The sequence below is a fragment of the Mustela nivalis genome (genome assembly GCF_964662115.1).
Source record: "Mustela nivalis genome assembly, chromosome: 9".
Taxonomy (NCBI): Eukaryota; Metazoa; Chordata; class Mammalia; order Carnivora; family Mustelidae; genus Mustela; species Mustela nivalis.
In genome coordinates this window covers 85,329,122-85,345,952 of record NC_139028.1, presented here as the reverse complement: position 1 = coordinate 85,345,952, position 16,831 = coordinate 85,329,122, and the positions used below count along the sequence as shown (strand labels likewise).

Below are 16,831 nucleotides of genomic sequence, written 5' to 3'. Positions count from 1 at the left end.
GGGTCCTGGGATCCAGCCCGGAGTAGGGCTCTCTGCTCTACAGGGAGCCTGCCTCCTCCTCTCTCTCTCTGCCTACCTTTCTGCCTATTTGTGATCTGTCTGTCAAATAAATAAATAAAAATCTTTAAAAAAAAAAAAAAACCTACCATGTAGAGACTTGAACTAATTGAGTTCGTTTTGTTCATATTTTATAAGGGAAAGTGAGAATTTTGTCAAATAGTCCAGAGGAATAAATAGCTTCTTTTCCAGTTGACCTTCCAACATTTTTTTCTCTCACAAGAAAAATGTTTAATGTAATGATTCAAGATTCACATCATGGTAAGATATAACATTGAATACTTTCTTGTGATAAAAGTTGACCTTTTGCATTTTTTCCTATTTGACTTATCCTGCCATCTTTTTTCCTGTGCTTTCATAATTTTTAAGAGTTTGTATAAAAAAAAAACAACAACAACAACAAGTGGTGAAATTCATTTAGGAAGTTATGAGAACAATCATTTGGATTGTCTTTGGATACATCTAACCATTTAATTCTCAAAGTGGCAAAATAAATGAAACAATACATAAACGTTCAAATTGCTATTTACTAAATAGAGCCCTTCTTTGTACTCTATTCTTCCTTGAACAAATACATATTACATTTGACTTTCCAACAATCTTATAGAGCACGCATTGTTATTTCTATTAGCTGTGGGGAGCTGAGACTTGGAGAGGAAAAGTAACATGATTTATATCACACAGATAAATAAGCAGATAAGATTTTCTATCCCAAGCTAAAACCACCACATCAGGGTGAATCTATAAATTAGTTCAAAACTCCTGAACCCCATCTCTTTTCCCCCAAACTCACAGACACTGAAATGTAAAGAACATTTAGCAAAGTCCATACCAATAGAGACTAAAACACAGAAAGAGCACAGAGATGGCCGAACTCAAAGATGGCAGATAGACAAAGTTTCCACTAGTTTCCACGAGCCTCCCTGCCCACATGCTGATTCTCTGTATTAAGGTAAATTTCTAAGGGAGTGATTGAAAAGTGAAAGGGATAGTACCAATGCACTAGTACATAGCACATTCAATTAAGGAAGCTTTTGCTTTGCAGTTACTCATTTTAATTTCAACTTTGAGACAGAGTAGAATCTGGGTCATAATAGATATGGACAAGGGGTAAAGACAGAGAAAAGGTACATTTTCAGTAATTATTATATTTAGAATATAAACAAATTTAACCAAAATCCACTCAAATTGCTCATGTTAGTGATTTTTTAACTACTCAATTTTATAGTCAGTTTATAAATTAACTCAAAGTTTCTAAGTAGCTCTTCAAATAAACGGATTCAAGTAAAGACAAGCAGAGGTACAAATGTATACTGCCCATTGGAACTAGTGGGAATACTGAAAAAAGAAATAACAAAACAATTTTTGAAAGAAGTTCTACTGAAACAAGATATGGTTGAAAAGAAGAAATTCAGGGCACCTGGGTGGCTCAGTGGGTTAAAGCCTCTACCTTCAGCTAAGGTCATGATCTCAGGGTCCTGGGATGGAGCCCCCATCTGGCTCTCTGCTCAGCAGGGAATCTGCTTCCCTTCCAATCTCTCTGCCTGCCCCTCTGCCTACCTATGATCTCTGTCTGTCAAATAAATAAATAAAATCTTAAAAAAAAAAAAAAGAAAAGAAATTCAGATAAACATAGGAGTGGGCTTCTATCTTTTGGTTTTATAAAACTATGTATTTTCATATTAAGTCTCATTGTATACATAGGATATGAACTAGAAAGAGATGCAAGGAAGAACTATGAATTGACTAGAAGCATAATACCCAGTCGCTTAGCTTTCTGGGACCTTGTATTGACAAGAAAATACTTCCTTGAAGAGGAATTTCCCAAGGTCCACAGAAAGCATACTGAAAACCACAAACATACCAGACAATTCCCCTTAAAGACCAACTAGTTTTTTCTATACTACATCCAAGAAATGACACAGGGCAAATCTGTCCTAGTACATTTCTATGCCTATTAATCTTTCTTAATATGATCGATACATTCTTTTAAGAAATATCTATGTAGGATATTAAATGGTCAGTTTTCTGTTTCTGGACCCTGGTGGAGAGGAGCCTTTTACTCCGAATAAATATTTGGGGGTGGAGTGGGGGAGAGGGAAGTTGCATAGATAGAAGACAGTGATTGTTGATGACAAAGATGTTGACTGAAAGAGAAATGACCCTTGGCCCCAGAGAAATGGCTCGATGGGAACTTTATAATAATACTGTATTCACCTTAATCCACTGACACCAACATGTAGCTTCCAAAAGGAGCAACTTCTAAATTTCCCTTTCTTACAATATTCAAACAGGAGTGAAAGTTTCAACTTTTCTTTGGGTGAAAGATGACTACTGAATCAGTAGATACTAATTTACAAAGCAGCATGGGGTGAGACTAACTTAATTATGCTCACCAACGTCAGTGTTTTCTGTCATTTGATTCTTCCAGTATTCACCTAGGCAGTCAACAGACACTCACTGGGCCTGTGCTCTCTGAAGGCACTCTGCTGACACTGTGGTGAGTAAGGAAGATAATAATTCCTGGCCTCAAGGGACTTCTATTTTAGTTGAGACTCAGACACTGACCAAACAAGGAAACAAACAAAAAGAATAAGTATATACATCTAAATTGCCTGAAATACTGTGAAAATACAAGTACTTCTTTTTTTAAAAATTTTTAAAGATTTATTTATTTTTTTCAACGTAACAGTATTCATTGTTTTTGTACCACACCCAGTGCTCCATGCAATCCATGCCCTCTCTAATACCCACCACCTGATTCCCCCAACCTCCCACCCACCACCCCTTGAAAACCCTCGAATTGATTTTCAGAGTCCATACAAGTACTTCTATATAATGTGACTTCCTTTAAGAAGTGGTTAGGGGCATTTTCTCTGAGGAAGTGACATATCAGGCCGGAAAAAAAAAAAAAAAAAAAAAAAAAAACAACAAAAAATCCCAAACCATGAAGAACCTACTCTATAGAAAGATGTTTACATATGTTTGTGTTATGGTAATGTGTGTGCATGTGTGTTTGTGAGAAGTGCTTTTAAGACAAGATACAACATGTATGAAAGTCATGAGGTAGGAAGACTGCAATGTATTTAGAGAGCTGAAACAAAACCCCAAAACTGTGGCCTAGTAAGACAAAGAGGCATAAAGGAATTACTGCTGCAGTCCAGGTTGAGAAAAAATTAGCTACTGTTCTTTGAGGCATGGTTTTATTTATATATGCATTTATTTGCCCTTTATTTCTCACGGATTTATATCTTATTTTATTTCCTTGAATAATTGTGTTTGCCAAAATTCATAAAATATTTTTAAACAATGCCTACCCTACATGGGAAGAAAACTGGGAGAGGTTTAGATATTTACTTCCTCAAGTTCATCTATCTAGCAACTGGCAGAACTGAATAGGATTCCAAGCCTATGATCTTTTCAGAATGCTCTATGGCTCCCCATGAGCCCCAATCCTACATGGTTCATTGCCATGGTTTCGTTTGGTATAAATACCACACACATTTTCAGCAGAGAGCTCTGAATGTAGAAACCACAGAGCTAAAGCAAACTCAGAACCTGTAATTCTATATCCACAATCTTAACAAACTGTGGAATATAATTTGTTGAAAAATGAACAAGAGCTGCTTGGTACATATTAATAGGGAATATCTACCCACACTATCTATAAAACTGTATTTCTTATGTGCATCTATAAAAGAATAGAATAATATTTAATATTTATTTATTAGTAAATATAAATATTTATATAATATAAATATTATTATATTTATAAATAGTATATCATACATGTTATATAATTTATAAATTATATAAATTATAATATAGTTTGTATAATATAATTTGTATAATAAATTGTAATATAAATAATATTATATAATTATAATATTCATATAAAATTAATAATATTCATATAAATATAAATATTAATATGCAGGGCTCCATATCACAACCCATGAGATCATGACCTGAGCAGAAACCAAGGGTTGAACACTCAACCTACAGAGCCATCAAATTGCACCAAAATGGTTGGTTTTCTTAGCGCAAAACACAGATTTTCAAAAGATCTACTCTTTCAGTAAAATTTCTCCTCAAGAAAATCTAACTCATCTTAAGGTCTCATATGAAAAAAAAATATATTTTTTATAGAACTAAGTCAGAAAATTCTATCAAGTAAATTGTTAGAAGAATTTTTGGAAGATTTGTAGCAAAATAATATGATATTATGACCTAATGGATTTTACATTATGTCCATAATAAGTTTTGTCCATAACAAATGTAATTGTCTGACTCTTGCTATAATCTCAAGATGAATTCTGTAGTTTAGTAAAACTTACACCTTTCTCCGAAATATTTTAGAATCGATGGCCCGAGAATGGGTAATGGTCTCAGCATGTCATTTTATTTTATAAAATCCAAATACACTTTCCTCTAATAGCAGATAAAACCAAAGCATATTTATCTAAATAGTAAGCATTGGGGGAAAAAAAACAAACACAGTCAGAATTTTCTTCTTCTCTTTCTTATCAAAGCCATTGTAGCTTTGTTGTCTTCAAAGGAACATTTCTGATTTGTTGCTTGAGTGTGCCCTTTTTGGTGGAGGTTATTGCTAGTAATAAAAAACACCATTTACTGATTGCCTACAAAGTGCCTCTTGGCACTATAGTATGCTCTTGCATACTATATGTTATCAGTAATTCTCATACTAGTCCTGTTATGAATTCTCATCTCCACTTTACACGTGAGAATCCTGAGATGCAAAGGACTACAGTAACTTGTCTCTAGTTCCACAGGTAGGAAGTTCTGGAGCCTGGAACAAACCAGGTCCATCTGACATTGAGTCCTCCACTCTTTGCTAGAAAACATATAACTTCTTTGTTTATTCAGAAACATCTTTATTTACAATAGTTTGTTCTTCACTCATTTTTCAGTTTTACTCTCATTAGGAACAGGGAAATAAATCTATGTCTCTTGTATCAGAGTCCTCATAGAATAGGGATGGCTAACTCACAGTAATTGAAGCAAGTTTATATATATATATATATATATATATATATATATATATATATATATATATATTTTTTTTTTTTTTTTTTAATTTACAAAGGGGTGAGCAGAACTAAGAGAAACCAATAGATGTTGTTGAAATTCTTTACAACTAACAAGGGCCAGAAGCCTTTATCACCCACAGGCCTGCTGAACAGGAACAGGAAGCAGATGTAAGAACCTGGAGATAATATAGCTGGAGGAAAGGGAATCTGACTTGCTTTGTGCAAGACTGTGCAGGAGACAAAAGTAAACAACATACACCCAGTCTTAAATAAGAGTAATTTGTAAAATAAAAATTTATCTCATTCAATTAAAATATATTAATAAGAAGTATGAATAAGAAAAGCTCTCTAATAAGTCTACTGCAAGACAGGACACTGTAAGAAAGGCACAGAGTTAAGAAGGAGTTTAGAAATTATTGAAATACATTTCAAAAGTCCTGAAGGTGACATCAGAGCCCTCATTTTTAATCTTTATCTGTGTGTACTCTTGTCTAGAGTCTAACTTCCAAGTCGACAAGCCCACCCAAATAGGTTCATTTTCTTCACTGTAAGTCCTCTTATAAACTTATACTTTGGGACGCCTGGATGACTCAGTTGGTTGAGTGTTCGACTCTTGATTTTGGCTCAGGTCATGATCTCAGGGTTGGTTGTGAGATCGAGCCCTCCATGGGCTCCACACTGGACAGGGAGCCTGCTTGGGGTTCTCCTTCCCCCTCCCCTCTGCACTCCACCCCACTTATGCTCACTCTATCTCTCTCTCTAAAACAAGAAAAATAACAACACAACATACTTTACTTTAATAGAATTTCACATTTGCATTTATGTATTTATGAGGTTGCTATTTAACATAGAGTCTCTCTAGCTGCACAGTGAGCTCCATGAGGGCAAGGACCATGCTTGCCTTGTTCATGGACACACATTCAGCACGTGGCACTGTGTCTGCAAACAGACATTTACAAAAAGAAAGACCGAAGGGTCTGTTAATGAGTTTACCAGTGAATATCTTCATGTGACAATTATTCATTCTCATAGATGTTAGATATTCCTTCTAGAAAATGGGACACAGCAGTGAACAAAGAGATAAAAGTCGCTGCTCCAGTAAAGATTAAAATGTCAAGAGGGCATCAAGAAATATTTATGCTTCATGAAACAGGGTTCTGAAACTTCAATATTCATACAACCTATAACCTATAATGCTGTGTGAAATACAAGTAAGATTTTTCTTTAAATTAAATGCTTATATGGTAGTGTCATAAAAATGGACGTTATTATTTTGTACACTCCTTCCCCGCAACGGCTATTCATTTCCTTGCTTCTCTTTTAGTACTCAAATAGATTTTCACAGCAATTGAATCCAAGACTAATAGAGATTCCTGGTATTTATGAAATGTGCTCTGATGAAAAGGCCTTTGTTTAGAATGCATGGCGGGGGGGAACAAAAGCAGAAATACAAGATATATCTGCAGCTGAGATTTTTCCCATTGTTTTGGGTGTGTGTACAGGAGTAAAACCAAACTCCTGATCTTCCTTGCATGCCTCATGGAAGGCAATTCCAAATGAAAACAAATCTTGGGTTTGGATTAGGATATAAAATTTGAGGTTTTCTATTACTTCTGACAAGCTACAAGGTTACAATGTTTACACGACTGCCAGCAACAATACTGCTGGTTTCTCTCTGAAGAGCTCAGAGATGGGATTGGGGTTTGCACACAACTGCATGGAGTCAGCAAGAAGACGTGGATTATACCTTATCCTTGGAGAGGGGAAGATCTGAAGACTCCCGCTATACCTCACAGGTCCATGATGGCATTTTGAAAGACTAAACATCTGACCTCATCTGTTCCAACCACACACTGTCATTGGTGAAACCAGTAACTCAACCAGAAGCAACTGATGTGTAGTCTCTGAACCCAAACACAAGCATGACTAGTCTAACCAGCACAGCATCAGGATACAACCTGTTCTATATTTTTAGCCTGCCATGAACATTTGTAACCACAGAACTTCCCACTGCTTGAAACCTGCTGCTGTTTTTTTGTTTTGATTTGTTTTGTTTTGTTTTGTTTTACTGATGGGTTTCACGATACCGTGCCAAAGGCTGGCAATTCCCACAACTTCTTTTGAACATAGTTGGAGAATTTATAATTGAAAGCCATTTTAAAAGCTTAAGAATGGGAAAATGTAGTTATACTAGGAAAAAAAACAGGAAAATAGTATTGATTCTGGATATTTTTTTCAGTGAGTTTAGGATGAGAAAATCTAAGCTACTAGTATTATGGTGTTTTTTTTTTTTAAAGTCCATTTTAAAAGATAAAGGATAAATAATAACGGCAGTAAGTATTATTATTAGTATTAATTATCATGTTTAATTATTATGTTGGCTAATAATGAATTTACCACCAATTATTTACAACCTACTCTTCTCAGTAATAGTCACTTTACAGAAAGTCAGAATTTAAGTTGTAATTTAATATCATTTGACTTTCAATTTTTTAAAAAATCATATTTTAAAAATCATGGGTTTTATTCACAGGAAGATGATGCTATTTTTGCAGAGTTTTGAGTTCAATAAAACCTAAGCTGCTTTTTTCCAAATACTTTTTATTTTCATTATAAAACCTATATGTATTTTTAGGGATAAACCAAGTGCTTATTTTCTTTCTTTTCTTCATCTACTTTTTAAAAAATATCCATGGATAAAGTCAACATTTCTAGTGTTAAGTTTTTTGAGTTTTGACACAAACAGACATTCTTACAACAATTTCATTGACAGGATACAGGAAAATTACAACACTTTAATCAATTCTCTAGTCCCACCCATTTGTGCTTAGTGTCCTCCATTACCCAGCTTCAACAATCAATGATCTATTCTTTTTACCTCTATTTTTTGCCATTTCCAGAAAGCCATATGAATAGAATCATACACTGTATAACTTCTAAGATTAGGTTCTTTCACTTAACAAAATGCATGTGAGAATCATCCATTTTTATAAGCATCAAAAATTTGTTCCTTTAAATACTAAGTAGTAACTTCATTGTGAGGATGTCCTACAATTTGTTATATATATATATATATATTTTTTTTTTTGTGAAGCCTGTTCAGATATTGTCCTTTTTTTTTTTAAACTGCATTTTTGTCTTATTATTAAGTTTTGAGAATCTTTTCTACTTTCTGGATATAAATCCTTCATTTGATATGTGATATGCAAGTATTTTATATCTGTCTGTGGTTTTGTTTTGTCTTGTTTTGTTTCCTTAATAGTGCCCTTTGCAAAGTTTTTATTTGCAATGAAGTTAAATTTTATGAATCCTGTTTTTGGTGCTATGTTTAAAAAATCATTGCCTATCCCCAGGTTATGAAAATTTTATTATAGGCTTTTATACTTTCATATTTGACATGCAGGTCCATTATATATTTTAAGTTAGTTTTTTATATACAGTGTGAGGTATAAAACAATAATCATTTTTGGCATATGGCTCTCTAATAGTCAACTATTCCTTAAAGGACTGTCTATTCTCCATTCAACTGTCTTTGCACTTTAATCAAAAATCAGTTGTCCATAGTTATTAGGTTGCTTTCTAGATTTTCTATTCTGTTTTTAATTATGTGTCTATTCCTTCACCCACACCATTTTGTCTTAACTACTCTAGCCTCATAGTGTATCTTAAAAACAGGCAGTGCTAGTCCTCCCACTTTGTTCTTTTTTTAAATTGCCTTGGTTATTTGAGTTATTTTACCTTACCTTATACACTTTGGAATCAGCTTATTTATAAATGATAATTGACTTATCTATAATTGTTATATTACAATTGAGATTGAATTAAATCTCTATATCACTTTGGGAAGTATTAATATCCTAATTATATCAAGTTTTCCAGTCCATGAAGCCAGTATGATGATTTCTTGAGATTTTTTCTTTGAGTTCATCATATTTTTTGGCTTTCTCCATAAAAATCCTGCACAAATTTTATTAGACTTAAAGCTAACAATGTCATTTTGTTGGAGCTTTTTTAAAAAGGTAATATCTTTTTAAATTTCAGTTTTCCAGTTTTCAACTGTGCATTGCTAATATATAGAAGTGCAATTGATTTTTGTTTATTGATACTGTATTCTGTGAACTTGCAAACTTGCTTAGTAGTTCCAGGAAAAATTTTACAGTTTCTTTGGAATTTTCTACATAGACAAGCACATTGTCTGCAAATAAGAGTAGTTTAATTTCTTATTTTCCAACTGAATAATTTTTCTTTTTCTATTCTCATTTTACTTTATAGTACTTCCAATGCAAATATCAAGTAGGAGAGGTCAAAGTAGACAATCTTGCTTATTCTCAATTTTAGAGGGAAAGTAGTCTTTCATGGTTAAGCACAATGTTAGATGTATTAAGTGTTCTATAAATGCCCTATATCAAATGGAGGACATTTCTTTCTATTCCTAGGTTGCTGAAGTTTTTAACAACATAGATGTCGAATTATATTTTCTGTGCCTGTTGATATATCAGGTAGTTTTCCTGTCGAGTCTGTTAGTTTGGGAAATTACACTGATGAATTTTTGATTGTTGAACCAGCCTTGCATTCCTTTGTGACAGGTGTTATATTTAATTCTCAAATAATCCTGAAAGAAAGCTTTAATTATACATATTTAAGATAAGACAACTAAGATTAATTAAAGACACTTATAAAAGACATTCAGCGCCCTAAGTGCCAAATCTATGAATTGAATTCAAGTCCATAGGATACCCAAGTTATGTTCCTTTTACTGTAGCATAATAGCTTTCATATGTGCAAGAAGAAATATTATTGATGGGCTCCAGGGCCATGAAGCATCTCCCTTTCTATACTCCACTTCCAAGGTAAAGAGGTCCTGGTAGGGTTTTAGGAAATGGACACTTTTGTTGTTGCTCTCAACAACAAAACAGTGGGTATACTGAAAGAAAAGATTATATTGTACTGCAATGTATAATCTCTCCTGGTCTTATCTAATTCTCTCTCTCATGTGTTGGGACTTGAAAAAGTGAAACAATAACAGGATAGGTAGGGCCTATGCAGCTAAGCTTTTGCATGGTGGTTTAACCAGCTGAGATTACACTTTAGGAATATTTTCATTTTCCTTCAAGATTTCCTTGTGTTTATGAAGGCTTTGAAAGGATGTAACATTAAGTTTCAAATTAGATATAGGTGAAGAAGAAACACACCAAGGATGCCACTATGTCTGCTGTTATTTTCTATCTTAAAGCAGAGCCTGGTTTAGCAAAGCCAGTAATTTTATGTAGGATTCTGAGCCAAGGCCCTAGTCAGAAAAATAAAAACAACTGGTTTTTCCTGAATGTGTTTGTGTCTACTCTGCATATCTTTCTCATGAATCTATTTTAAGTTTTGAAAATAATCATCCTGGGTTTCACTAAATCTCTGCCTTAACACAGGAAATACTTACAAATCCCCAGGAATACTGTGCTTATAGATAGATAGATAGATAGATAGATAGATATAGATATAGATAGTCTAGTTACACAGCATTGGAACACATCTACTGAATAGAAATATCAACATTCAAATACAGTCTAAGAGAAAACAAAAACCTGTTTTAATAAATGTTATTTAGGGCAGAGAAGGAGAATAGAGTTTGGATGATTTTATGATATATATCAAGAATATAACTAAAGTATTTAGAGCAACACCACTTGCTATGTAAAGTGGACGTTAATAAGAAAAACATTGTCAATCTACAGAAAATTGATGCTGAGCACTTTAATCATTCCATCTAAGCTGAAAACAGTAAAAAAAAAAAAAAAAGAAGAAGAAGAAGAAACCTCTTACTTCTGTCAAAGTCTAATGTCAAAAACTTCAAAGGAGTTTCATTGCCTTCTAATTCTCTTTCAAAGCTCTCTGAATATAAATGTTCTGATCTTGTCACCGCATAATACAGAACATATTTAAATTGACAGACTGACATTATAGAAAAGAATTTCGAAGTCATTGACATTGTGGAGAGATTTAGTGCCCAGTTCAAAGATAAAAGAAAACAAAACATGTGCCTGGATTTATTTTACTGGTTTTTCAAGAAATCACTGGTCCTTGATAGGTTTTTTCTCTCCACAGTGACACACAGAAAAGCAACAAAATGATTAGGACTTTTCTAATCCTTAAAAAAGAAAGATGGACTGATGAACGAAGAAGTGCTACATTTTGCAATGAGAACCATGGGAAAGAAATGCAAAGTCAGATGGGAAAGATAGGTGCCCACCAGCTATTTTGTGTCTGTTAGCAGACGCTGTAGGCGTTTCTCACTGAGATATCCATTTTCCATGGTTACTTTCTTTTTAGCTTACCGACTGGATTACAAGTCTTTTGCAGTCAAAGAGGCAACAGTGGGCAAACAGATGGCACGGGAATTAGTATAGGTTCCAAGCACAGTTGAGGTTATAGCACTGAAACTGAATGTAGCATCTTCTGCTAGGCTTGACAAGAATTTCTGTGTACACACTGTTATTTGAATGAATAAGTTTAGATGGGACTCTGACTCAAAGGGAATACCATCCTCTGAAATTCCTAATCAGGTCTGCCACATTCTTTCCATATGCCAATCGGTACAATGGTGGTAGAGCAGATCTAGGAATATTCAGGAGCTTCTAAAGAAATTCTAGGTAGGCCTAAGGATATACAGGACTTAAAGTTTCTCACATGCACTCTCAAACAGACGCACACACAGCAGTCTGGCTCTGCCTGGGTACCTATGGTCACTTCTTCAACAGCCAATCTGTGAGCTGGAGATGGAGACGTGGTTTTAGGATAGATAAAGAAACCAGTCACTCCTAAATCCTAACCACTTTTCTCCTAATCAAGACAAATAAATTGACCAAACCAAAGACAATTCTGAGGAAGAATACTGCATGTTATTAAACGAAACAAAACAAAACAAAACAAAACCCCCAAATCATTGTTTTGCTCCCCTATTGTATTTGGATTAACTTCTACAATCTGGACAATTCCAATTCCAAAATTATAACATGCTATGGTTTTCAGTAGTTAAATTTTGCGTTCTGTTTCTAAGAGAAATCTCAAGGCCTTTATTTAGTTCAAGTTTTATTCTACTTATTCTCATCTGTACTTTATTTAACCTCTTTTCAATTTCTTAAATCTGTCACTGTGGAGCTGCCAATAAATGCAAGAAGACTATAAACTCAGTGGCATATTTTTATAGACTTGGGCAGGATCCCTTGTGTGTAAATTCTCTCCACCCTTTGTTCTGTTTTTGGGGAAAAGAAAAAAAAAGACAATTCAAAAATAAAAGCAATGAAAACAGTTCATAAGTAGAGTTTATGACATTAGTGCTTTGGGGGTCAAGTACAACACCCCTACTAAAGTAAGAAGTTTGTTTCACAATTAAATGTATTCCAAATAAAATATTAAATTGGTTCTCTGGCATATTAAATCAGACTGAAATTTATGATATTTATATATATAGGTTAGAATAGTAAGATTTTTCTACAAGCATGACAGAATTATTATACTGAAATAGAAAACTTAGACAATTACAGGGAAATGTATTTAAACCATATTCAGAACATAGTTTTCCAAAAACTGCATGGCATATTTGCTTTCAAATATTCTTATTTAGGGATTTAAAAAATTCATCATACAGACAATCTAATGATTATCTTTGGTTAAAAAAAAATGAAGTAATTTCTTAAATACCTATGGGAAAGGCATTCAGAGATACCAGGATGACAATTTGAAAATGTGGGTCATTAAGCCAGGCAAAGCTCCCTTCATTTCCTCCTTCTGCTTTAATGAGCAGTATGGCAACTCAGTGCCAAGGAAGGGCTCAGTACCGCTGAGTAAATATAGCTCATGGCTGCCATGGGATTGTTGGATGAAGTAAGAGCATTCTCGCCATTCCCACTGAAAGGCACGTATGTAAAATATTCTGTGCCTTGTGAATCTTTTTAGAAAGGATCTCTGGCTTCTGAAAAAAAAAAAAAATGTTGATTGTCTAGAACACTCATTCCCGGAAATACATGGAGATTTTTTCTGACTCCATTTATGACTTTAAAGATTAATAAGGAATTAATTAATTGTTAATTAATTAATAAGAAATTAATTCAATTACTTTGAATTTAATTCAAAATAAAGGGGACTAAGAGGAATGTGGCTGTGTCACATTCTTATAGTTTAATATACTCAATAATGCATCCACAAATATCCATACCCTCAGAAACCTTTCTTTATTCTGCCCTTAAAATGTCTTTCTTTTGAATTTTAATAGCAGCTATTCTGCTTAACTAATAATGGTAGTTTTTATTTACATTACAATTTTTGCCAGTAAGATATATTTTTACCATTTGGTCTCAGTCCTTTGAGGTTAGGGATCAAGATTCTTGCTCATTTCCTCCACAGGAGCTTGCTCATGGGACCATTGGAAGCACCATGTAGCTTGCACTACAGCAGGGGCCAGCCATGATCCTTAAAATATACTTTCAAGACTAAAAATCCTAAAATAACTACCAGAGTATTAAATCAAGAGCAATATTCCTTCACTATACTCCAGTTTAAGGGGTTAAGTATTTTACTTCTTAAAAACATATATGCATAGAGATTAATATTCATGTATTATTTTTATGATTTTGATGTGTTATTTATCAAAAAAAATCTTTTATTTGACTTTCTTGTTTAAATTTAGTTATTAGTATTATAGTGATTACATTTGTTAAGGTCTTTTTGTAGGCCAGACATGGTGCTAAACCATTTATGTACAGTATTTCTGATCCAATAAAATGTTTCATATCCTCATCTAACATGTGGCTGAAAATATAGGCTCAGATGGCCTAATTAAATTGCTTGAGGTCATATAAAGAGCTGAACTTGTATTCAAATCCAGATTTGTACTTTTCCAAATCCTATGGTATTTTCACAATAGCTTTCTTATCTCTCTATAAATATTTAACATTTAAAAATTATAATGTGCTTAATTTAAGGAATGATCAGTATGCAACTGTATGTATTTGTTGTTGGAGGTCACATTAAAATTAACAAACATAACTCCAATTTTATGCCATTAATTTTCCAATTAATACTCCTTTAATTTTCAGAATCAACCTCACACAGTAAGTGTCCACTTCACGGGTCCTACCTTGAAAAGTCACAAGGATAATGGAAGATGTAGTTATAATACTTAATCTTAGACTCTATGAAGGAGGAAGGACAAGTCTAAATGCAATCTTTACATGCAAACGTGTTAAAACTCATAAAACTAATTGTACCCATAATACAGAATTTGTAAGGTTACAAATAATGAAGAACAGGAGAAAGGCAAAAAACAGGTGTTGCTTTCTTGGTTTGAGCAAATGAACAAAGACACTAAGAAGATGAGACACAAAGACACTAAAGTGAGATGAGTAGAGAAGTATTCATTAAGTGCATACAAACACGCTAGCACATCATTCGGAGATCGTACTGGCTTACATTTGTGAACATATCCCTGAGTGTTTTGACTTGAATCATTAAAAGACAGTACTTGGTGAAATGCAAAATTGCATTAGGATGATCAATTTATTTTTGAAACTCCATGATAACTTTTTTAAAATAAGGTGTACTACTATCCAACCTAATATTCACTCTGATTGGCATATCTCTAAAAGGAATATAGGTTTAACTTCTGTAATTATTGCAAAAGTGTAAATGATAAACACTTTTCTCACACCGGCAAAATGCTCAACTCGGTAATCTAATTAGTCTTTCCAAAAAATGTTTTAAATTAAGATTTTATTTATTTATTAGAGAGAGAGAGTGAGAGAGCACGAGCAGAGCGAGGGGAAGAGAGAGAAGCAGACGCCGCACTGAGCTGGAAGCCTGATTTGAGGCTTGATCCTGAGACTCGGGGACCATGACCAGAGCTAACACTTAACCGATTGAGCCAACCAGATGCCCCTAATCTAGTTTAAACATTTTATTAAAATAACGTCTCCTTCTCTGGATTACAATAGTGATTACATCACTATTCTCTGTTAGACCATAAACTACTTGCAGTCAAGATCAGCAACTAATTTATCTTTACATCTTCCAAGCCACAGGACACCATACTCTGCATATTTTGCAGAGCGAGCAGATGACTGAATGAAAGAATGAAACATTTCAGTCCTCAGATCAAGCTGAGCTTGTTTTCCATGTATCAAGTTTTACAAACGGATGTTTCTATTTCCATTAAAGATAAAAGACTTTTCTACTTCTTCCACTCTAGAAAATTACTGTAATTTAAGCCAATAGATTAATCCCAGTACTGGACAAAGCCTCTGTCAGAGATTCAGGAATCTCAGATCCCAGGACAGAGAGACGAAGCTGCTCTGACAACCAGCAGGATCCTTAATACATGGAGCATTGATCCTCCAAACAATGGAAATTTCTACTGCTTCTGCTCTAACACCAAACTCAGCAGTTCTGCTCAGATTGTCATTCAGGGCTTTAAAACTGTTGGTGGCTCCCCCTGGGCAGCCTGCTCCACATTCAGACAGTTCCAGCTGTTAAGACCTTCTTTTTGTAGAGCTGAAATTTGCCTTCGTATGGTTCCCAACATTGGTCCTTGTTCTGCCTTTCAGAAAACTGAAAATTAAATGCAGTCTTTCTTCCATATGACAGCTCTTCAAATATTTGCACACATCTATTACTTCCCCTTTAAGTCCTTTCTTCTCTCAACTAAAGATCAGGTTTCTACAACTGGCTTGTGGGATATTGCCAAACCACATCATCTCCCTTCAATTCTCACAAAGGTGATGAGTCTGGATTCAATTCAGAATAACCTCTTGACCTGCGCTCAGTTCCACTGTGTTCTAGTCGGCCCATTTCATCAGCTCTTGATATTACAAAAGAAGGACATTATCTGCAGCTACTTAAGACATATTTTCTCAGTTATATGAGGTTTCCTTTCTTATGACCTTCTCACATATAGGCATGTAACTCCATTGTAATTAAATAAATCTCCCTGTAATCATTTGATTCTTGTCTAAATACCTACTATACGGTGAGTCCCCAGAAGGCAGGACATATGGCTTTTCACAGCTACACTGTGAGACTACCACTGAGGCCACCACAATGCATGGCACATAATAGACAATAAGTTTGCCCTCTAAGTATGGAATACACAGAAGATAGAGCAGTACCTGAATACTCAATATTAGGGCTTACCTTTATGTACATTTATAAATGTCAAAAGCATTTTTTTTCTTTACAGTTCATTTGAGGAATCGATGATATATTCCTCATATAATCATAATATTGAATGAGACAGGATCAAGAAAAAGAACTCTGCATCAGAAGGTTTATAACCATAAAGAAAATTACTATGGCATTGATCCCTATCACTGAGACACAGTCATTTAATTACTCAACCACATTAACCATCAGCCATATGGCTGCCTTGTCTCTAAGGGTATCGTATCATCCCTTTTACCACATCATTTTGCTGGAAGCAAAAGGAGAACAACACATCACTTAAATTGCTATCCTTCTCACACAATTTAATACTCCTGCAAAGGCACAAACAGAGACAAGACAATTAGAGGGGAATAATCTGCTGTGGGAAAAATAGATGATATTCATTGCTTTCATGGTAATTTCTATCTCCCTGAAAATGAGAGATATCATGTTATTTCATTACAAATATCTCAGTACTTAAATTCACAATATACATACAAGGCAAACGGCATGTACTGGCATGAACTCATATAATTTTT

At 34.2% G+C, this 16,831-nt stretch overlaps 1 protein-coding gene across 2 annotated transcripts in view; it reads right to left on the bottom strand.

Moving 5' to 3' along the window:
- ANO3 (anoctamin 3) overlaps window positions 1–16,831 on the bottom strand; it is a 407,782-nt gene that overhangs the window by 186,829 nt on the left and 204,122 nt on the right. The gene's annotated exons all lie outside the window — the stretch shown is intronic.